The sequence below is a fragment of the Tiliqua scincoides genome, chromosome 3 (assembly GCF_035046505.1).
Source record: "Tiliqua scincoides isolate rTilSci1 chromosome 3, rTilSci1.hap2, whole genome shotgun sequence".
Classification (NCBI taxonomy): domain Eukaryota; kingdom Metazoa; phylum Chordata; class Lepidosauria; order Squamata; family Scincidae; genus Tiliqua; species Tiliqua scincoides.
This window is the reverse complement of record NC_089823.1, coordinates 196,929,910-196,952,606: the sequence shown is the minus strand read 5'-3', so window position 1 is coordinate 196,952,606 and position 22,697 is coordinate 196,929,910. Positions and strand designations below refer to the sequence as shown.

The 22,697-nt window shown below is 45.1% G+C and overlaps 1 pseudogene; it reads right to left on the bottom strand.

Moving 5' to 3' along the window:
* Positions 1-273: 273 nt before the first annotated feature.
* On the bottom strand, positions 274-393 carry LOC136646905 (5S ribosomal RNA; annotated as a pseudogene).
* Positions 394-22,697: the final 22,304 nt, after the last annotated feature.

Genomic DNA, 22,697 nt, shown 5'->3' with positions numbered 1-22,697 from the left:
TCTCCTTACCCCTAACAAGGATCTCCCACCCTCTCTTCTTATTGGGTGGATGATCAATCTGAACACTTTTTTTTTTTTTTTTGAAAGAGGATTCCTGAATTTGATTCATTCTCCCTCTTCTGAAGGGAAATAAAAGAAACATGCTGCACCAGGTGCTGAATTTAGAGCTTCTCATAACAATTGCCTGTGTGCCCACTGCCCAGGAACAATTCATGCCCATGACTTTGCTGCTGGATCGGTTGGCAACCTTCAGTCTCAAAAGACTGTGGTATAAGCTTATAGCACCCGATATTCCCAGGCAGTCTCCCATCCAAGTACTAACCAGGCCTGACCCTGCTTAGCTTCCGAGATCAGACGAGATCGGGCATGTGCAGGGTAATAGTTGCTGTCTGCTGCTGCTGGATCAGGGCAGTAGTAAATGGTAAAGGAGTAGAAGAAGAGGCACGGGACCTACTTTGGGCCTGGCAATTTCCCATAAAAGGAGGCCCTACATACTTCATTGTATTCATCTCCATCTCTCCTATTTTTAAGGTTAATGAAATTTCCAAGAATGCACTGACGACAGAGTCCTGCCTCACAATAGGAAGTACAGTCTACATAATGAACATTCTACAGCTGTATGGCAAACAGAGCTCATTAGTATTGAAATTGTCTCATACATAGTTCACTTGCAATTTAGGGTCCAATAAGCTTTCTATTTAGAGCCAGCAATGCTATGAATTTATGTCTTGACTGAAAGCCGATGTAATACTACTGCATAGACATGCAATTTCATACAGAGATAAGATACTGATCTGCTGTACTCTGATGATTCAGAACATAATTTGATATGCTTTTACCATCTCTCTAGGATAAAAAATACCCTTTAATTCAAAGAAGAAAAACACAATTTCAATCCTCTGTTCTGTAATGGCACAAACAGTAAAATGGACAGATTATACCAGGGAAAGAACCATAGGAAAAGTGTACACCTGGGGTAGTTGGGGAGGTCATTTCTGGAGAAATTGCATAATACTTGAGGGTAGTACAGCATTCAGACTTTGTCTTATAATGTTCACATACATGTTTTAGGTTAGTAGTTTTATGCTGCTGTGATTAAAGAAATGGGAAGCAGCACCACAAATCCCACAGGCCAATTCAGCTAAATGGCATTTAATTTAGGTTGATTTGATTCCACCAACTTCAGAGGAGCCAATGAACTTAGATGGAAGCATTTGCACTTAATGTGATCAGCTACAAGATAGTTCTTTTTGCAGTTTCTTTCCAAAATGCAATATTGTGGTTTTTGTAATAAACCTCACATCAGTGTCTTGGTAAAGACAAATATACAGGATGTAGCAATCCAGCTAAAGGTTCCGTATTAAATTGAATGCAAAACTTTGGGTGTTAGAATCTCCTGTGATGAACATTTTCCTAAGCAATGGAGTAGGAAGATTTTGCAGTTTTTGTAACTTACAACATCATGTACTGTTTTGCAAAATATATATTGTTTCATACTTCTAATGCCTTCACAATTTGTTACAAGTTATCTCAATTTCCAGCTTTGCACTTGGAGAGTAGCTTCTATGATGTTTGCCATTGATGATCTTTGGATGTTTGCTGTTATTTTGCCTTTTAGGGAGATGTTGAGTATCCTTCGGCAACGTTTTGGCCACATGCATACAAATGCATTAGGAGTTCCAAATCTCTCAAAGTTAAGTTTCTGAGATGCCTCTTTGGTGTGTATGTTCACACACATGGATCCCACATTCCAGTGCACTGCATTCTACCCATTTATTTATTTATTTAAAAGATTTCTACCCTGCCTTTTCTGCTGCTTTCCATCCCTGCCTACGTTGCTGAATATAGTCAACGTTGCTGAATGTGAATGCGGGCAGTTATAACAAATACTACCAGATCCATTGCAAGATTAAAATTCTATTAAGTTTTTTTTAAGTAAACTGTCAGCATCAGTTTAGCAACACACCCTGCTTCTGCAGCTGACAGCTTATTTCAGAATAAATGAATATAAGCGTAGAATAGGTGAAAAAGAGCCTTCAGCAATGGGGAGGCAGTTATCCATGGTGCAAGAAGGATAGAGATGTTTCAGGTACACAAGAACATCCTTCTTTATTTTTCTATAGCTATTGAAAGCTATGTAGACTCAAGATATAGTCAATGGCATTGAAGGCAGTGCTACTTAACTACCTCTACTACATTTTAGTGTACAGAAATTCAGTTGAAATTATTAATGTTTGTAACAGAGATGGAAATCACAGACAAAAAGCATTGATTGTTAGAAAAATACTGACCAAGTGAGTGCCAAACGGTACAGCTCTGAGTGGATACAGAATACAAATTACAGTTGGTTAGAACATGCAATAGCTGTGAAAGCAGATGCAGACTAGGAGAGAAAGAGAAACGCTACGGCACTTGAGTTTGCTATGTGTTGCACGAACTCCCGTGGTGCATACTTACAAGCTTGCCTAAACAAAGTTTCTCCCTTCTTCACCACAAATGTATGCAAATGTACAAAAATGCCCTTCTAGGTAAAGATACAGTTCTTCCACTTACAGAAAATGAAATGCTGTACATTGTTATAAAAGATAATCTCAGGCTATGATTGACTGAGGCTGTATTTACTTGAGGCTCCTTCAGGTGATTGCTCACCAAAGGGAGGCAGAGGTACACCAAAGCCTCATCTCTGTTGCTGCAAAGCAACATGTGAAATTTAAAACATTATCAGCTCTGACGGGATGAGTTTTTACTAAGTCAGAAGCAATTGGATCAGATTTGTGGGGGGGGGGGTGCTTCAACTCTGCCTTCCAGCTGCCACAGCCCTGATCCACACAGACCCCAGCTGGGACCAAACCACATATGATGTTAAGGTCATCACCTTGTTGAATTAACCTGCCGCTATTAACCTGAGGGAGAATCAGCATGGTTTCTGTAAGGGTAAGTCTTGCCTCACAAACCTTTTAAAATTCTTTGAAAAGGTCAACAGGCATGTGGATGTGGGAGAACCCGTGGACATTATATATCTGGACTTTCAGAAGGCGTTTGACACGGTCCCTCACCAAAGGCTACTGAAAAAAACCCCACAGTCAGGGAATTGAAGGGCAGGTCCTCTCCTGGATTGAGACCTGGTTGAAGACCAGGAAACAGAGAGTGGGTGTCAATGGGCAATTTTCACAATGGAGAGAGGTGAAAAGCGGTGTGCCCCAAGGATCTGTCCTGGGACCGGTGCTTTTCAACCTCTTCATAAATGACCTGGAGAGAGGGTTGAGGAGTGAGGTGGCTAAGTTTGCAGACGACACCAAACTTTTCTGAGTGGTGAAGACCAGAAGTGATTGTGAGGAGCTCCAGAAGGATCTCTCCAGACTGGCAGAATGGGCAACAAAATGGCAGATGAGCTTCAATGTAAGTAAGTGTAAAGTCATGCACATTGGGGCAAAAAATCAAAACTTCACATATAGGCTGATGGGTTCTGAGCTGTCTGTGACAGATCAGGAGAGAGATCTTGGGGTGGTGGTGGACAGGTCGATGAAAGTATCGACCCAATGTGTGGCAGCAGTAAAGAAGGCCAATTCTATGCTTGGGATCATTAGAAAAGGTATTGAGAACAAAACGGCTAGTATTATAATGCCATTGTACAAATCGATGGTAAGGCCACAGCTGGAGTATTGTGTCCAGTTCTGGTCGCCACATCTCAAAAAAGACATAGTGGAAATGGAAAAGGTGCAAAAGAGAGCGACTAAGATGATTACTGGGCTGGGGCACCTTCCTTATGAGGAAAGGCTACGGCATTTGGGCCTCTTCAGCTTAGAAAAGAGACGCCTGAGGGGGGACATGATTGAGACATACAAAATTATGCATGGGAAGGATAAAGTGGATCGAGAGATGCTCTTTACACTCTCACATAACACCAGAACCAGGGGACATCCACTAAAATTGAGTGTTGGGCGGGTTAGGACAGACAAAAGAAAATATTTCTTTACTCAGCGTGTGGTCGGTCTGTGGAACTCCTTGCCACAGGATGTGGTGATGGCATCTGGCCTGGATGCCTTTAAAAGGGGATTGGACAAGTTTCTGGAGGAAAAATCCATTACGGGTTACAAGCCATGATGTGTATGTGCAACCTCCTGATTTTAGAAATGGGCTATGTCAGACTGCCAGTGCAAGGGAGGGCACCACAATGAGGTCTCTTGTTATTTGGTGTGCTCCCTGGGGCATTTGGTGGGCCGCTGTGAGATACAGGAAGCTGGACTAGATGGGCCTATGGCCTGATCCAGTGGGGGCTGTTCTTATGTTCTTATGATGCTGTAGGTGCAGCTCAACATGGAAGTGTTTGAAAAGCTGCATCTATCAAAATTCTCTCTTCAATACAATGGTTAATTGGGCTAAACTGGCTTAAATTCAAGAGTTGAGATTTAGCTATATCATAGACTGGATCATGGTTTTCCTTATGTGAAGATTAACCTGTATTTTCAGCTATTTTATTTCAGCTGTACCAATTTAATTCAGTCTGTTGCATTTGACATCCATGGGCATAAGGCCCTATAACATTAATCCAGTTGAAAACGTAAGCCCCGTGTCTCTTTCTTTTCTGATCCTATCAAAATAACTTGAAATTTGGTAACCATTTTTCATCAGAAGGAGCCACCTTTTGTTGAACCAGATAGTGCTGAGATATCAAATGACTCCTTTTAGCTGGGCATTGACTGTTTCAAAGTGTTTAAGAGAGCAAGAGGCAGCTCATTCAGTTATTCATTTGAGCTCTGTAGTGTTAGACACGGATCTTAATGGATAATATTGATTGAGAGAAGCAAAGCACATTCTTTTTTTTTTTCCAAAAGGGAAAAATGGGAAGATGAGAATAGAAGGATGTTTGCCACTTCACTCTCATGATAGCAAATGTACTGTAGTAGTACACACACTGCAAGAAGCCCTTGGGATAGAAGTCCAGTAAATAGAATGTGTGCAGATTAATGGAGGTTTCAAACTGACTTTGGCATTCCTCTTCTCGTAGCAAGGAAAAAACCTGAGATCTTGCGTTATTTCCAACATGGGAGTTCTGACTGATGCAGGAAGTCAATGGCGTCACTTTGGCTTAAACTTATATTTGGTTTGATTTGGCTTAAACATTACTAAAGGTCAGTTTCACTTGAATTTTGGAGCTGCTTTCACATCCTTAAAGTGGTTGACTCATGCTTCCAGAACTATGGCGTTAGTTCAGGGATTCCACTCAGCATATAGCAGTCCCAGTTTAGTAAGCCTCTTACATCCAGAAATCAGGATCTTATGATAGCAACTTCCAGAGGATCTTATGATAGCATCTTCTAGAGGGGTAGCAAGAATTGTTGCAGCAAAAGCAACAGAGTCTTGTAGCATCTTGAAGAGAACGGGCATGATCCTAACCAGGTCTACTCAGAAGTCAATCCTATTGTATTCAATGGGACTTAATCCCAGGAAAGTAAGGTTAGGATTGCAGCCAACATCTGCGATCATTACACACTTTCCTGGGAGTAAGTCTCATTGAACACAGTGGGACTGACTTCTGAGTAGATGTGCATAGGATGGTGCTGTAATATTTTTTCAGCAGAAGGTTTAATGGGCTGCTATCCACATTATCCGATGCGACTGTTAAACTGAACTACAGTCTACAAAAATCTTCTGCTGATATAACGGTGCTAAGCTTGAAGATGCTACAGGCCTCTGTTTTTTTATGGCCATATAAAGCTGCTTTATACTGAGTCAGATGATTGGTCCATCTGGTTTAGTTTGTCACCACAAACCGATAGTGGATCTTCAGCACAGAAGTGTAGCTGGGTCATATGACACCTGGCACCCATAAATTTTTGTCACCCCGTATGACATTATTATTATTATTATTATTATTATTATTATTATTATTATTATTATTATTATGTTAATTGATTGATTGATTCACATTTTTATACCACCCTTCCTCTAAGCAGCTCAGGGAGGTGTACATGGTTCCTCCCCTTATATTGTCCTCAGAACAACCCTGTGAGGTAGGCGAAACTAAGAGATCTTAATAGTCATGACATCAAATGAATGATAATAATGGCCAGAAAAATAATATTTTTCTGTGAATATTTCCCCACAAGCAATGGATGAAATTCTTCATCAAATGGTGTATAACATAATGGTATTATTCCTAAAAGCCATGATTACCAGAACTTTGGTCACTAGGGCAGCAGTTCTCACACATTTAGCACCGGGACACACTTTTTAGAATGAGAATCTGTCAGGACCCACCAGAAGTGGTGTCATGATCAGAAGTGACAGCATAAAGCAGGAAAAACAGATAATTAAATAAGGGGAAGCCAGCCCTGTTTCACCAAGTGAACTTTCTCTGTAGCCTGCCTGCAATAACACCCCCCCCCCCACACACACACACACACACAAAATCAGTGAGATTTTCAGCCCTCCCCAGTGCCCACCTTACCAGCTCAAGCCTCTGTTTTATTCTTTGGGGGGGAGGGTGCTGCCTTCTGGTGCTTTTGTTGAGCTCCACTTTCATCAGATTGGGACCATGCATCTAGCCTTACATTCCCCTTTGCCTGACTTGACCAGCAGCCAAGGTACGTTTACTTACTTGCGAGTAAACACAACCCTGTGGCTTACTTTTGCTTTCCACAGGTCTCAATACATTCATCTGCTTGGAGGGAGGGAACTCCTTCTTGGGTGTTTTTGGGGTGGCTGCCTTCATTGGATTGGAACCATTCTGGTGTTGTTGGATTCCTCTCAACCTGCCCTTTCCAATGCACTAAGGCTGCGGTTTTCAAACTCGCAAGGAGTTTGAATCCCACAGTAACTCTTTGCAGGGGCCGGGGGAGGCAGTGGCACGATCCCCAGGATCGTGCCACTCAGGGGGGCTGCAGGGGCTTGGTGCACTTGCCCAACAGGAAGCAGAGCGCAATTGCCCCAATCTCACTTTCCCTGTCCCAAGGAGCCCTGCAGGCGCTCATGCCTGGCTCCCCGCAGCCAGGGACGGCTGCTGCAGGGACTGGAGGGTGCACCCCATTCCCTGCAGCCCGGTCAAAAGGGGAAGTGGGGCGATCGCGCATCACTTCCAGTTTAGCGGAGCGGGGCGCGATCGCTCTGCTGTCATCTTCCCTGACCCGGGGAACCCTGCCGAAGCTTGCGCAGGGCTCGCCGCACCCCCGGGGGGGCTGCAGGGGGCTTGGGCAAGTGCACCAAGCCCCTGAAGCTCCCCTGAGCGGTGCAATCCTGGGGATCGCGCCGCTGCCTCCTCCCTGCCTCCTGGCTGCCCCAAGGGGAAAGGGACCAGGACCCTCAGGCTGGGGCATTGCCTGCCCCAGTTTGAATACCACTGCACGAAGGCATGTTCGCCTACTTGTGAGTAAATGTGCAATATGGCTCGATTTCACTTTCCATATGTCCCCATGCATTTTTTGGTTTCCAGTTTTTTTGCCACAACTTTTGATGGAAAGGAGAAATTTTACCCTGGTTTTTTGCATTGCATTCTGCTGGACATTCTGCATCCAACGGCAGCTAGCATGATCAGATTGCTCATGACCTCCATGATTTTAGCGATGTTGGCTCAGCTTTCCCTCTCCCAAAGCTGGTACCTGAGGTGAACCAACCCCCCCGCCCCTCGCTAGCTACACCACTGCTTCAGCATTCCAGACTTGGTGGAGGAATCTTTCCAGGGAGTGGACCTGGGGCCTGTAAAGAATGTGCTTAACCACTAAGCAACGGTCTGCCTTGGTCGTAAATATAATTTCACTTCCCTTTTTTGCATAGCAATTTATGCACTCACCTTAGTTTGTGAACACATGCACAACTTTTGCACACATGGGCTACACATAGGCCATAAAGTGTCATACAGAAGGCAAGATCCCCAATCACATGGAGACAGTGCATATGCAAACACATTATATGAGTGCCAGCTCTATGTTCAGGTTTGGATGGGACATGGATGGGGGCAAGAGGCATAATTATATTTCCCCTGCTCCTCCATATGGCCATATTCCCATAACCCCCCATATAAATGACCCACCTCAAGACCCAAACAGGGCTTGACGTATTTTAGAAAGTGCTTCTGAACCCAACCATGTTCTTAGAATCAGACTCTTAGTGTTGGAAGGGACCTAGAAGATCATTGAGTCCAACTGCCTACCAATGCAGGCAGTCTACAAGTACAACATCCCCCCTGGATGGCTAGCCAGCCACTGCTTAAAGTCCTCCAATGACAGAAAATCTCTCCAAATTAGACTGTTCCACTGCCGAATGGTTACAACCACCAGGAAGTTCTTCCCAACATTTAATTAAAAATAAAAGTCCAGTGTGCAATGCAAAGAGCAAGACACAACCATTGGAACAGAAATGCCAATATCCGTTCCCACACATGGAGTGGTGCTGGGATTGTTTCCCAGCACTGATCTTGAGAAAAGCCAAGAAGATATGAGAAGACAAGTTGCCCTTATGTCACAGCAGAAGGAACACTAGTTCAAAACATTGGACTATTAAACTCTGTGAAAATTCATGTTGTGTTCTCTAATTTACAGTATGCAAATCATCTATAGGGCTGTATCACATGAAGAAGAAAGCACACATTATTAACTCCTTGCTGGTTTATTAAACCAAGTTAATGACTGTTTTACAGCACAAAGTTGCTGGAGAATATCCATGAATTATGGGCAATGTCTGCAAAGGGAAAGAGCCTGCAACTAACTCTGACTAGTTTGGACAAAACTGATGCTTCCTAGAGCACTGCAGTTTATCAATAGATGATGTTTCTCTGCCACTCTGAAAGTGGGCGCATACTTGAGAGATACATTTATTCCTGACTCTGAGATTGTCACACAATCAGTGAGATAAATTTAATGGAGTATCATGCGTAGGCTGCTACCAAGATATCCACTGTACAGCTGGGGGGAAAAAATCCAGGTGCACAGCACTACAACGGTATCACAACACTACACCTCCTCCTACAGAGAATAACCAATTTGCTTATGTTATCTGACTCCTTGGTATCATATATGCATAATGAGGGATATAGTAGGAAGAAGGCTAATGTGTAAACAGGGAGAAATTATTGGAGCCTAATTTGATCACTGTAGCTAACATAGGTAGGAGGCTGGAATGTGTGTTAATTATGTGTGATGTGAAAAAATACTTTATCTTGTTTGTCCTGAATGTCCTGCCAGTCAGTCAGCAGTATGCTAGGCAAAATCTGGCCTGGTTCCATTTTTGAACATTATCATTGTGCCATAGCGTGTAAGTACCATTCTGTTCCACTGATCAACTGAAGACACTGAAGGTCCATGCATACCAGCTTCCAGTGCCCCAGAAATGCAGTTGGAGCCACATGATCACTTGCAAACTTTAGACAAGTTTGGCTACACAATCTCAAAGAAGTTACGTGAAAAGGACCATTCAATATTTTAGGAGAGTAGAATTGAGTATGCACTATAAGCCTTTTGCCTATCGGATACATAAGAGTCTGATGACCCAAGCAAAGTTCTGCATGATCTTTGCAAACTTTGCAAGATCTCTCATGAGCAGTTTGGGACTTTAATAAACCCAGCATGCAGTATACTCAAATATAAAATGTGATGGGCAGCGTAATCCTAACTTGTGCTGGAACAGGCAGGCCAGCAGGTCTGCACTGTATTGAGCACAAGTTTGGGACTGACTGTGGCTCAGCCAGGGCCAAGGGAAAACTTTTTTCCTTACCCCAGGGAGAACCGCAGCAGCCCCACTTGGTCTGCTTGGATCTGCGCCACCTGACGAGGTGGCGCAGATGAGCAGAACAGAGCAGCCAGGAGCCGTTGCGTGCTGCCTGGGAATGGGTGCTAGGATCCAGCATAACTGCCAGGTCCTGGCCCTGCCTCCCACTCCCCACCCGCCCACCCATGTTCCTGCCCACTGCCCACCCCAAAACACCTCCTTCCTGCTTCCTCCCTGCCCTCTGCCCGCTCCCCCAGACCCCTGAGCCAGCTGAGCATGGCCAGCATGACTTACCGTTCCTTGCCACCATGGAGGCTGGATTTGACCTCTGTGGTCCAGTGCACCTCTGTGCACTAGCATGGCTTACTCCCATGGAGGCACAAATGTGCTTTACAGTTCCTGGGCTGGCGCAAGGGACTTGAGCTGGCCCAGCAAGCGCTTAAGATTGAGTTCTGAGTAATAGGTGCTACAATTCCACAGAAAGCAATGTTAAATCCAGGTATGTGACATCATATAGATCAAAGGCAAATTGTTTAAGGTGTTAAGGCCAAATCTTAATATGCAGTCTGATCTCAGTCAGCCTCATGAATGAGCAGAACCTGAGTACTTCATATCACAGTGGAACTATTCAATTTGTCAGAAGTTGTGGCTGGCTCATGGGGAAAGTGTTGTCCCCATTGGCCCCATCTCAGACCCAGCAGCACCTTGCTTGGCTGTAGCACTGTAACTGTAGCACCAGGTGCTCGATCTCTTCTGATCTTAGAAGCTAAGCAGGGTCAAGCCTGGTTAGTACTTGGATAGGAGACCGCCTGGGAATACGGGGTGCTGTAGGCTTATACCAGGGGTCGGCAACCTGCGGCTCTGGAGCCGCATGCGGCTCTTTCAGCTGTCTGCTGTGGCTCCTCCAGGTGAAAGTGGCAAAGAGTGTGACAGAAGGCACCTGTGTTGGGAGGGCAGGCTGCTTCCCTCCACCCCCTGACCTCACTGCCCTCCTCTCCCTTCACCCCCACCTGCCCCGCATTGGTTTCCCTTTTCAATTTTGCCGCTCTGCAGGCTTAAGCTCCCTGTTTTTCCCTTCCCCAACTCTCCAGCAGGCTCAGCCAATCAGCATCCAGCAGGCTCCTGGCTTTTTCTGTTGGAATGGCTCAGGGCCCTTCACTGGCAGACAGACCAGCCAATCCTGAGCCTCCCTCCTTCTCAGCCATTGCGAGCCCTTGCAGCCTGCCTTTCCCTGAGCAGGTCCCCACTCAGTGCAAGGAGAGGCTTTTCCTCCACAGCAGAGGAGACATCCTGTGTGTCTACTCAGTAGTAAGCCCCATTACAGTGGATGAAGCTTGCTCCCAGGAAAGGGTGCCTGGAATTGCAGCTGTGGAGCCTGCTCCTATTGTGTCTACTCAGTTGTAAGCCCCATTACATTGGATGAAGCTTACTCCCAGGAAAGGGTGCCTGGGATGGCAGCCTTGGCACCTGCTCCTATGCTTGTGTACTCAGTTGTAAGCCCCATTACAGAGGATGAAGCTTACTCCCAGGAAAGGGTGCCTGGGATGGCAGCCTTGAAGCCTGCTCAAGGCCAAGTGCAAGGACAGGTGAGTGGGAGCCCATCTGTTCCAGAGTAAGCCCTGATGTAGTCCCTGGGCTGCTCCCAGGAAGGTGTGGAGGGCTGTATCCTCAGCCTCCTCCTGTGCAGGTCTACTCACAAGTAAGCCCCGCTGTAGTCAGTGGGACTTCCTCCCAGGAAGGTGTGGAGGGCTGCAGCCTCAGCCCCCTCCTATGCAGGTCTACTCATAAGTAGTCAGTTAGGCTTCCTCCCAGGAAAGTGTGGAGAGGACTGCAGCCTGAGAGCTCCAACCAACTTGTCTGCTCAGAAGTCCTATTGTAGTCAATGGGGCTTACTCCCAGGATAGTGTGGAGAGGGTTGCAGCCTGAGTCAGGGAGGGCAGGCAGGCAGGGCAGAAGCTGGCCTGTGGCTGCCCCTCCCCACCTTCCCTCCCAGCTCTGGCTTCTTCTCTTCCCCACCTCTGGAGTCTGTCTCCTTTTTTCCTTCCGGCAGGGTGCCTCTGGAAGGTGGGGGGAGTTCTTTAGTATCCATGTAAGATAAGCAGATGTCATAACCACCATATGTATTGGAATCCTGGAAGATCTGGTGAGGATGTAGATGTGGTGTCATCAGTGGCCCCTTTAAGTGTAAGGCCTGGGCATCCAGCAGAGTGTGCTGCACAGCTGCAGCCACTTGAAGGCAATAGGGCCCTCAGGGATATAAGGAGCACCTGAGGAAGGGGGTGTGGGTTGTAGAAGGAGTGCAGGTAGGAGAGGAGACTGACTGAGCTTATTGACTTTGACTTGGATACTCTGACTGATTTGACTGACTTACTTTGGAATCTGATCTTGGACTGTGACTTGGCTTATTGACTTTGGACTCTGTCCTGGATGCTCTGACTGACTTTGTGACTAATGGACTGCTGGAGACACTGGAGTTTGGTGTGTGGCTGCTGTGCCCAAGCCCTGCTGATGACCCAGGGTCTGCTGTAGTGGTGGGAGGCTGCCAGCAGGAGAGAGGACCTCTGCAGGTTGAACAGGCGAGCTACCCTGGAGGTGGGGTCCAGCAGGACTGCAGGGCAGAACCAGGGTCATTTGTTGGGGGAAAGAAGGGGAGCTAATTTGCTTAAAGTGGGCATAATTCTCCAGGCAGAGAATGGCCTTGGAATCAGGCAAAACACCACAGAGGACCAGGCGTCTGAAAACACAGGACAAGAATGTATGACAAAACTAACTAAAAGCTACAAGAGGGGGCTACATTATAAAAATGGGACCTATAAGAGCATAAAGGTGAAAAAAAACTATATACGCAGTATTATCTTCATTTTAGACGTCAAAAGGGTTTTGTGGCTCCTGAGGTTTTTTTTCCTCCGGAAAATGGGTCCAAATGGCTCTTTGAGTGTTTAAGGTTGCCGACCCCTGGCTTATACCATAGTCTTTCAAGACTGAAGGTTGCCAACCAAGAGCTTCCAAGCTGGTGGAGGAGCAGGGAGAGCACAGGCACTGGGCTGCAGAGTTCAAAAGCCCAGCTAAGGATGAGGCTGCGGAGGCTCAAAGCCAACAGCTACTTGGGGCCAGCGTCCTGCAGGAAGAAGAGCCAGCTGAAGAGCTCACAGAGGCTGCTCTACAGGGGCTACAGAAGGATAAATTATCCTTCTTTAAAGGATAAATTTAATAATTTATCCCTCTCAGCCAGGCACTCTGAAGCCAGGGAGAGCAGTACATGTTCCCTTGCTCCCTCTCTCCAGCTACCTTGTGACTGCATCAGCACTGAAATGTTAGACAGGATTGGGGCCTAAGAAACATGACAACACCAACAATTCCTCACCACGACAACTGAGGGCCCAATCCTATCCAGCTCTCCAGTGCTGATGCAGCTGCAGTGCAGTCCCAAGGTAAGGGAACAAATGTTCCTTTACCTTGAGGAGACCTCGGTGACCCCCTCCCCTCCCACTGCAGGATGCAGCACATGCCCCTTCAGCACAGCTGCATCAGTGCTGAAAATTTGGATTGGACTGGACCCTCGGTTGTTGTTGCAGCAGGGTAACAATGCCCTCAAAACTATGATAACAAATGGTGCCACCTCTTGAGCTTTGGTTGTTTAATAACTTCCATGACCATCTTCAGAACTTTACTTTGGAACAAAGAGTTTGCTCTGATGATAAACCTGAAAAACACTTAATTTTCCGGGATTTTTCCTTTCTTGGAATGGAAAGCAAGGGTGAAATGATTTCCAGACAAATATGAGGTGTGTGATTCAAAAAGAAGGGTTTTTTTTGGAGCGATATTGCCACCAAGTGGTGAAAGATACTCACAACAGACCCCATATTACATGAATGTGCCTGCTGTGGAGTTGCTGGGCCCAGACTCTGACTGAGCTCCTGTACTTTCACTGTCACACAGAAAGCAGAATTTCACCCAGTGCGACTTTCTCTATCACAGTGCTGCAGAGAGAGGAGAAACTATACTTGGCAAAGTTTCTTCTTTTAATAGAGTCTAAAACTACATCAGTATACCAAAGACTTCATGGTTTCTTGGGGCTGTTCAGGCAATACCTACCCCATCCTACTGGCCACCTGCATTTAGTGGTGTGCACACTTAGAGCTCATGCATGTCCTGGCACTTCTCCCCTCACTTCTCTTGTTTGCCTCATTATGACCCCATAAGTCTTTCTACTTGTGTGAGGAGCAGTTCAGATGAATGTACCCCTCCCTAATGTACCGATGCGAGCTAAACAAATGCATCGGTAAAGCAGCTACCACGTTTTCCAGACTCACAAAGAGAGTCTGGTCCAACAAGAAGCTGACGGAACATACCAAGATCCAGGTCTACAGAGCTTGCGTCCTGAGTCCACTTCTGTACTGCAGCGAATCATGGACTCTCTGCTCACAACAGGAGAGGAAACTGAACGCATTTCACATGCACTGCCTCCGACGCATCCTCGGCATCACCTGGCAGGACAAAGTTCCAAACAACACAGTCCTGGAACGAGCTGGAATCCCTAGCATGTATGCACTGCTGAAACAGAGAAGCCTGCGTTGGCTCGGTCATGTTGTGAGAATGGATGATGGCCGGATCCCAAAGGATCTCCTCTATGGAGAACTTGTGCAAGGAAAGCGCCCTACAGGTAGACCACAGCTGCGATACAAGGACATCTGCAAGAGGGATCTGAAGGCCTTAGGAGTGGACCTCAACAGGTGGGAAACCCTGGCCTCTGAGTGGCCCGCTTAGAGGCAGGCTGTGCAGCATGGCCTTTCCCAGTTTGAAGAGACACTTGGCCAACAGACTGAGGCAAAGAAGGAAGGCTCATAGCCAGGGAGACAGACCAGGGACACACTACACTTGCTCCCAGTGTGGAAGGGATTGTCACTCCCGAATCGGCCTTTTCAGCCACACTAGACGCTGTGCCAGAACCACCATCCAGAGCACAATACCATAGTCTTTCGAGACTGAAGGTTGCCAACAACAACCCCCCACACAAACACAGAAGGAGAGAGAGAGAGAGAGAGAGAGAGAGAGAGAGAGAGAGAGAGAGAGAGAGAATTTAGAAGCTTTAGGGAGGAAAGTGGAGGGAGCAAGTGGAGGAAGTGTCTTCAGTGCATCACTGCACACATGCGGTGAGTAGGATGGGGCAACTATCATCTGAAGCAACCTGCTGTCGGTCCAGAGCAATTACTGTGAAAGAAAGAAGTTGCGTTTGAAACTGCAGCAGAGGAGAAAGCATTTGTTTGCGACCAGGGCACACAGCTATATATTCATGCTAGTCACTAAGGTGCTTTTCCGCTCACTTATTTCAGAGAAAGCAGGGTCTGCATTATTGCCACAAATATTTATTTTTCATTTTTTGGACAAGATCGCTAAAGAGAATTGCAGGTATGGGCCAACAGACACATTCCAATAAACACATTGTTTGCTCTTGTGTGTTTGGTTTTGATCTTCCAACAAACAGCCAGTCTCTCAATGAGCTCTACCAGCCAGCATTGAATCCACTATGCCATGCAGTCTCTCTCTCTCTCTCTCTCTCTCTCTCTCTCTCTCTCTCACACACACACACACACACACACACACACACACACACACACACACACACACAAGTAAAGGGAATAGCTCTAGGATTCCCTGTTCCATAGTCTAGAATCTGCACAACAACAAAGATGGTTATGTTTGTGAATGTTAAGTGTTTTTCTTTGATACCCTGTATTACCTCTACCCTATTTTAATATTAGTTGCAATCAGGAAAAGGGTCTTCTTCTGTATGACTCTGCTTGGTTTATATCATATTATTTTCCCCAACAAAAATAAAACAAGCATGCAAGGCCAAACTTTTATTGTAAAGTGACTTTTGTCTCAATATGATCCTACGCCAAAAATCAATGGAAAGGCCTATAGCACCTCAAGAGCTTCTTGCTCTTGGAGGAGCAAGGAAAGAAGAACTGAAAAATTTTGACTGAGTGGCATCAGTGCAGTGGGTGATTTGACCCCAGTGTTCACCATCGCATGATCTCTGATATAAAGATTATATAGAAAGCAACCATGTGGAGAAGAAATTGTAGTTCCTGTTTTCAAGTAGAAAGCAGGGCAAGTCTTTCATGCATCTCCAGTTAAAAGGATCTCAAGTGTCACTGAGCTTTGAAAGACACCCTGCCTGAGGCCCTGGAGAGGCTCTGCCAATCAGAGCTGATAATAATGGGTGAATGACTTGGTATATAAAGTTGTTTCATATGCCTGAAATAGCTCATTGATGACAGTGCTATAGAAACCATTCATAAAGTTCCAGGCTCAAGCCATTCATCTCTGACTGAAGCCCCTCATGTAGTAGGGTTGAGAAACACCCCCAACTAAAGAGCAGCAGTTGCCTGACAATCTGATAGTTTGATAGATGATGATTTGACATGAAGAGCATCTAGCAAAAATAGAATGTTTTCTTGTTCATAGAAGACCTTATGATGAATTTTCTAATACTGATGGGGAGGGGGGAGGAACCACCAACCAGAAAAGGCACAAGAAAAGAATATTCAAGCCCATTTCAAGTCATTTTGAATGTCCTAGGAATTTGAGGCTGCTGGATACTTTTCTGCCTGTCCTAAGTGTATTCTGTTGGCCATACCACTAACACACATCTCTGTCATAAGCACTTCAGTAAAGAGACTTTTCACTTGGGAGACTGTCATGCCTTTATGACCTCAAAGGCTGCAGAGATTCTACAGATACACATGGACACATAAGCACAGACACACACACACACACACACAGACTGAAAGAGAGGCACACATAAAACACACAAGACAAAGCTTATACATGGACTCAGCTCAACAGGGAAGATCAAATTAAACGTATCTGAATATATTTCTTGGGAAAGAAATGACATGAGTGAAGAAAAGGTAAGCCTGATTATTATGATCAAGAGTGTATGTGTGTCACTTTACCATTTCTAAGGGCCCAATCCTATCCCAAGACTCCTTAAGTATTGTTGTAATGCTGTATGACATTGTAACTCAATAAGATTCCATTACTCTAGCCCAGGGGTGCTCACACTTTTTTGGCTCAAGAGCTACTTTGAAACCCAGCAAGGCCCGGAGATCTACCAGGGGGGAAGGAAGCGTCTGACAGACACCCCCTTTAATGTATGGAGCCCCTACTGGAGTCTAGTCAGTTTCGTCAGTTTTGTTGCTGCATGCCTGAAGAGCAGCTAAAGTGTCAGTTTCAGTGTCAGTTTAGCTAAATATGTCAGTTTCGTCTAGTCACTAGACGAAACTGACATATTAACAGTTTGGAGAGACAGGGCTCCGTGATCTACTCATTTTGCCTCGCGATCTACCGGTAGATCGCGATCCACCTATTGAGCACCCCTGCTCTAGCCTATCTTGTCTTCATTGGGTTGGGAGTATCATTACTAATAATTCATAGGCTTCTTGGCTCACCCTAGGCCCTTTGGAGATACCTGAGGAGTTGACAGTAATTAACTTCTAGAGGCAGTCCCTAATCGAAGAACATGCCGCTGAACAGAAAAGTGTGGAACAAAAATAGGCATAGAAGCACAGAAAAGGTGTGTGTCTTCCCTTCAGAACACAGAGCCCCTTCTCAAAAGAGCCAAATGGGAAGCTCTGCTGGATCCAGCCAAAGATCCAACCAGTCCAGTATCCTGTTTCTCCCAACAGCCAAACAGATATGTCTGGAAAACATCTAAGCAGCAGAGGAAGGCAAACAGATTTGGGCCACTGTTGTTTCCCAGCAACTGGTATTTGATATTGCCACACAATCTGAAGCTAGTGCACAGCCATCATGACTAGTAGTCATTATTAGGCTTGTAGCCATTGATGGGCTTTACCCTGTGAGTAAATTTTAGATTTGCTGCTTTCTTTGTTCCACCAGTTCTTATTGTGTAGTGTGTATTGAGAGTAGGGACAGGCTGAGAGACTTGTTGTTTGAGCAAGAGATGCTGGGGATGATTGTGGAACTGCTCCCTTTAGCTCTCATAAATCTAGGCAACATCAGACCAGTAAAGATCTTGGAAGCTCACTCTGGCCTGTGCCAGGCACCAGAAAAGCAAGGGTTGCTTCTATGGGGTATAAATCTTAAAAAGAAGTACAGGCATCCCCCAGTATCCATGGGGGATATGTCCATCCATCCCCCAAAGAAACCAGAAACTGGATAAGGGAAAACCATATCCCTGTGCTATCTCTGTGCCCCAATGCCTATGACCTTTTGTTATCTTCTTTATAGTCACACTAAATGAGAATGGCTCTTCCTTTTACCAAATGTTATAAGCCTGCAAGCTTATAGGAAGACAAGCATCAGGCAGCCTGAATGCTAGAGAAGACTAAGTGAACATTAACAGGAAGTGTTTAGTAAAAGGAAGAGCTGTTCTTGCTTAGTGTGACTGCAGACAATAACAAAGGTAATGGACATGGGAGATGCAAGGTGTGCAGATAACCAGATCCATAGATACCAGATCTGTGGATACCAGATCTATGGATACGGAGGGGGGAGGGGGACACCTGTAATTAGTTCTTTAGCCTACAATGGGAAATGGATTTTATGGGTGTTACTGGTGCCACCTCAGCTGTACCGGAAGGTACAAACAGAGATCAGGGTCTTTTAGCAGTAGGTATTCTGATAATTATTCAGATGACCAAGGGCTACTTTGATATACTTTTAAAAGCAAATAATTATTTTGTATTTTTGAGTATGTGTTTCACCATAGGCCATGGAAATGATCGCAAACAACAAATCAGTAAATAACTACAGAAAGATCAAACTACAGAATAGATAACCAGTCATTTGGAAGCATATCAGAAAAGCCCTGCTTGAGCAGTGGGGAGAGGAGAAATTTGCTCCACCAACTTTCAGAGATGGGGCATTCAAATATTTAGAGAGGACTGTCCTTTATATTTTCCCTTCCCCAGAGTTGGAAGAATGTAAATTTAAAAAAGAATATTTCTAGAAATCCTATCCATTATTGAGAGGGCATTTGCTGAAACCGGAGAAGAATAAGTGCTTTTCTCAGTGAACAGATGGATTGCTTGACACATTACACTGGGAAAATATTGTTTCCCTCTCAAAGTACACACTACAGGAAACTGTATCCAACTGGGAGCTCTCAGTGGAGTATATCTACAGTACAACCATGTTTGATTAAAGAACATGTTATCTGTTGTTATCTGGTGTGCTCCCTGGGGCATTTGGTGGGCCACTGTGAGATACAGGAAGCTGAACTAGATGGGCCTATAGCCTGATCCAGTGGGGCTGTTCTTATGTTCTTGGAACACAAACATTACATTTCTGTGTGTCCGCCAGGGACACATAGTCCATCCGTCCCCCGTCCCCCCAAAAATGTATGACCCTTAGGCTACAATCTTATACACACTTACCTGGGAGTAGGTCCAACTGAATTCAGTGGGACTTACTTCTGAATAGACATGCATAGGATTGGGCTGTTAGTAGCAAAATGACACACAAGTACTGTACAGTATTTGGCTGGAGTCTCTGGATACAAAACAAACCTTAGATTAACTAAGTTCATAGTCTAAGGAAAGACCAGAAACTGAATGGAGAAAATCTACATCCCTGCAGTGGAAGCTTAGCAAGTGTAATCATATGCATGTTTACTAATAAGTAAGTCCCACTGTGTTCAAAAGGGCTTACTCCCAAGTAAGTGTGTATAGGTTTGCAGCTGGGCAAACCAATCTTATCCATGGCGTAAGCTGATGGATCTCACAATCAAGCAGTTTAAGGGCACAATCCTAACCAGGTCTACTCAGAAGTAAATCCTATTTTGTTCAATGGGGCTTACTCTCAGGAAAGTGTGGTTAGTATTGCAGCCTAAGTCTTAGAATGATAGTCTTAAAGTTGCTCCAACATTCTGTAGGCCTCAGCCAACAGGGTAAACATCTAGAAGCCATGTGCAGGCAACAGTGGCCCACAGAACCTTCTCCATCCCTGCTGCTGGCAGTAAGACAGAGGGGGTGAAACAGGCAGGGAGTGGGCTGAGAGGGGATGGAAGGAGGAGGATCTTGGCCACAACAGCACATGCCAAAATCCTATCCCCCTTTTCCTGGCCCAACACTCCCTCTAACTCTCCTCAGACTTATGCCAGCTAGATAGTGGGTATATGCCTGAGAAGACCTATTAAAGACCAGGCGGACTATGCGGGGGGATAAATGAAAAAAAGATTTTTCTTATATCTTTTGGGCTGTTAGGTCACTCCCCCACCATAGCATGCATCACACACTCCATCAGCAGTGTTGCAAGCTGTGGGCTGGTGAGGGATAATAGGATTGGGATAATTCATTGTGTGTCAATGCATTTATTTGCTCTCATACATCTATTGCTGCCTATATTGGGCTAATATGCTCCTGCTAATTGGGCAAGAGGCACTTTTTCAAGTGGGTCCTCCTCTTTTTAGCAGGGGGAGAGTAACTGGCCCACCTCACCCCAGCAGTGTCTTTTCTAGTGGCTGTCTGCTGGTATTCTTTTTGCATCTTTTTAGATTGTGAGCCCTTTTGGGACAGGGAGCCATTAGTTTGATTTTTCTCTGTAAACCGCTTTGTGAACTTTTAGTTGAAAAGCGATAAATAAATACTGTTTATTAATAATAATAATAATAATAATCCCTCCCTTCTGTCTTTCCTTGCTTGTGTTGTCCTCCCCAATGTCAGAATTGTTGGGAATTGGGGGGGGGGGCAAGGAAAGCAGAGCAATCAGCAGGAGGACCCCTTTCCTATGGTAAACACAACTTGGCTAATTTGCTGCTATCAATAAAACACACACAGGAGCAGAGACTGGTTAAGATATCAAAAGAAATGCTTTACTCATTGTTTCCATATCTTCTGAGTGGTCAGAAGTTCCTATTGCAATATTTGTGGAACAGAGAACCCTAGAGCTATTCTCTTTGTATGGATTGGGGTGGGGAGGTGGTGTGCTGTCCTGCTTTGATTGTGTGGAAGAGAGAGGGGGAAGGAAGGAAGGAAAAAGTGTTAAGGACCACCTGTTCTGCAAGGATCATAGAGGGCAGGTAAAAGGTCTCAGGTGTCTGGACAGTACACTGCTCTCCAGAGTCTTGCAGGCAATGTTGCATCCAGAATTCCAACAAGAATTTAGATCACAAGCTCCCTGCAGGCAAATATTCTGTAAAGCATCTTATACCTTGATAGCAAGATTGTGATGATGTTGATGATGAGGAGGAGGAGGAGGATGATTATGGCCACACCATCACTGCTACCCCATATCTAAGCCCCAAGTCTTTCAGTTATTCACTGGAACTGATTATTCCTGGAAGTAGCTAAACTCTAAAAGAACTTTGTTGTGGAGCACCTGATGATTACGTATTTTGTTTCCAGAAGTCAAAATTTAAAAAAATGCTTTTATTACTGCCCACAGATTTCCGAAGCCAGTACAGCTGTCAGTGTGAAAACTAGCAATGCCCGGTGAGTGTCCTTTAGTCTTTAAAGCTGGGGGTTTTGTTTTGTTTGCAGCAATCCTTGTGGTACTCCTTTGTTCATGATATGGAAAATACAGACTGGGGATTCTTTCTTAAGGATTACAGGCTTATGCTGAGCTTATCACCAAAATCACAGCTTCTCAGTTTGGCTTGTAAGATTGTACTAGGATCAGAACCACTGCACGCAAGCTATGGTAGAGTGCCATGTAAGGGTCATTCCACATAGCGGTCTGTATGGGAGTCCATATAGATTATGACCATGTGACATAAATGGATGATGATGCTGCAACATTATGATAAAACAATGACAGTCCAAGACAACAAAATCCAATATTTAGTTAATAGCAGTAAATGTTTTGGGGTGAAGATCTATGTGCAAGACACCATAAGCACTCTGCTGTCTAATTGGGCAGTGTGATCCTGGTTCCAGTTGACATAACCCCAAGGCGTGGCTCAAGGAGCTCTTCAGAAATATTTTATAATTGGCTTGCCAAGTAAGCAGCAGTATGTTGTGGCATGCCATCACTTTTCAGGAACACAGATGAACTTGCAGCCTGTCGTGTTAACGTCAAGGTTTGTGCCCAATCCCTTTGCTGGGAGTTGCTGGAGGATGCCCCCGACTGACACAGGAGGCCTGTGTAAAGTCTGGCCCCAGCAGAGGCAGCTAAAGCTCAAGCCTGTTACAAGCAAAAAAAAAAAAAAAAAGGAAAGGTGCTGAGTCACTCAGCAGGTGCTAGTTGATTGCCTGCTGAGTGGAAATGGGTGGGGCTGATTAGCCCAAGCCTGCCCTGAAACAGGCACCCATTGGCCAGCTGTTTTATAAAACCAAAGCAGCCCCTGCTGGACTATAGGGGTGGGTGGGTACTTTGTTGCTGTGTTCCGGATATTGAGAGAGTAAGTGGCTCTGGTTCCCTGTGTGGGACTCATGCTTATTGCCTGTACCTGTAAATACACGTTTGGTGAAGGACCCTGCTGTGTGTGCTGTGTGTATTCCTATCCTTGATGCAAGCTTTCCAGCATGGCTGCTACACACACACTCCCCGGGAACTGTGCCAGGCTGTGTGACCTTGGGCAGTGGGAGTAAGCTGTCTGCATTCACCAGATGCCAACAGTTAAGCCATTCTAGAATGCAATAAACTCTTTTGTAGGAAGCGTTACATGATTTTGTAACTGGAAAATATATCCAACTTTTCTTATAGGATCATGATCTAGTTCTGTTCTAGCGTGTTGTAATAATGTGCTAAAATCAGAATTTGGAACCCTATTCCAAATGATCTTCAATTAGGGCTGTTTCATACATTCCATGGTAACAAACCCAAGTTTACCTCAACAGGGATCTGTAGTTAATCCTGGTTCCACTGGTGTAGCTAAGGGAATTATGTAACAAAAACTGGATTTTCTTAACTCAAAACTGACTAATGAGACTGATTGTTTCAAGAGCAAATTAGGTGTTATTATGATACAACAGGGAACCAATAAGGTGTTAATATGAGTCAGCTCTCATTTCCATGTATAATAA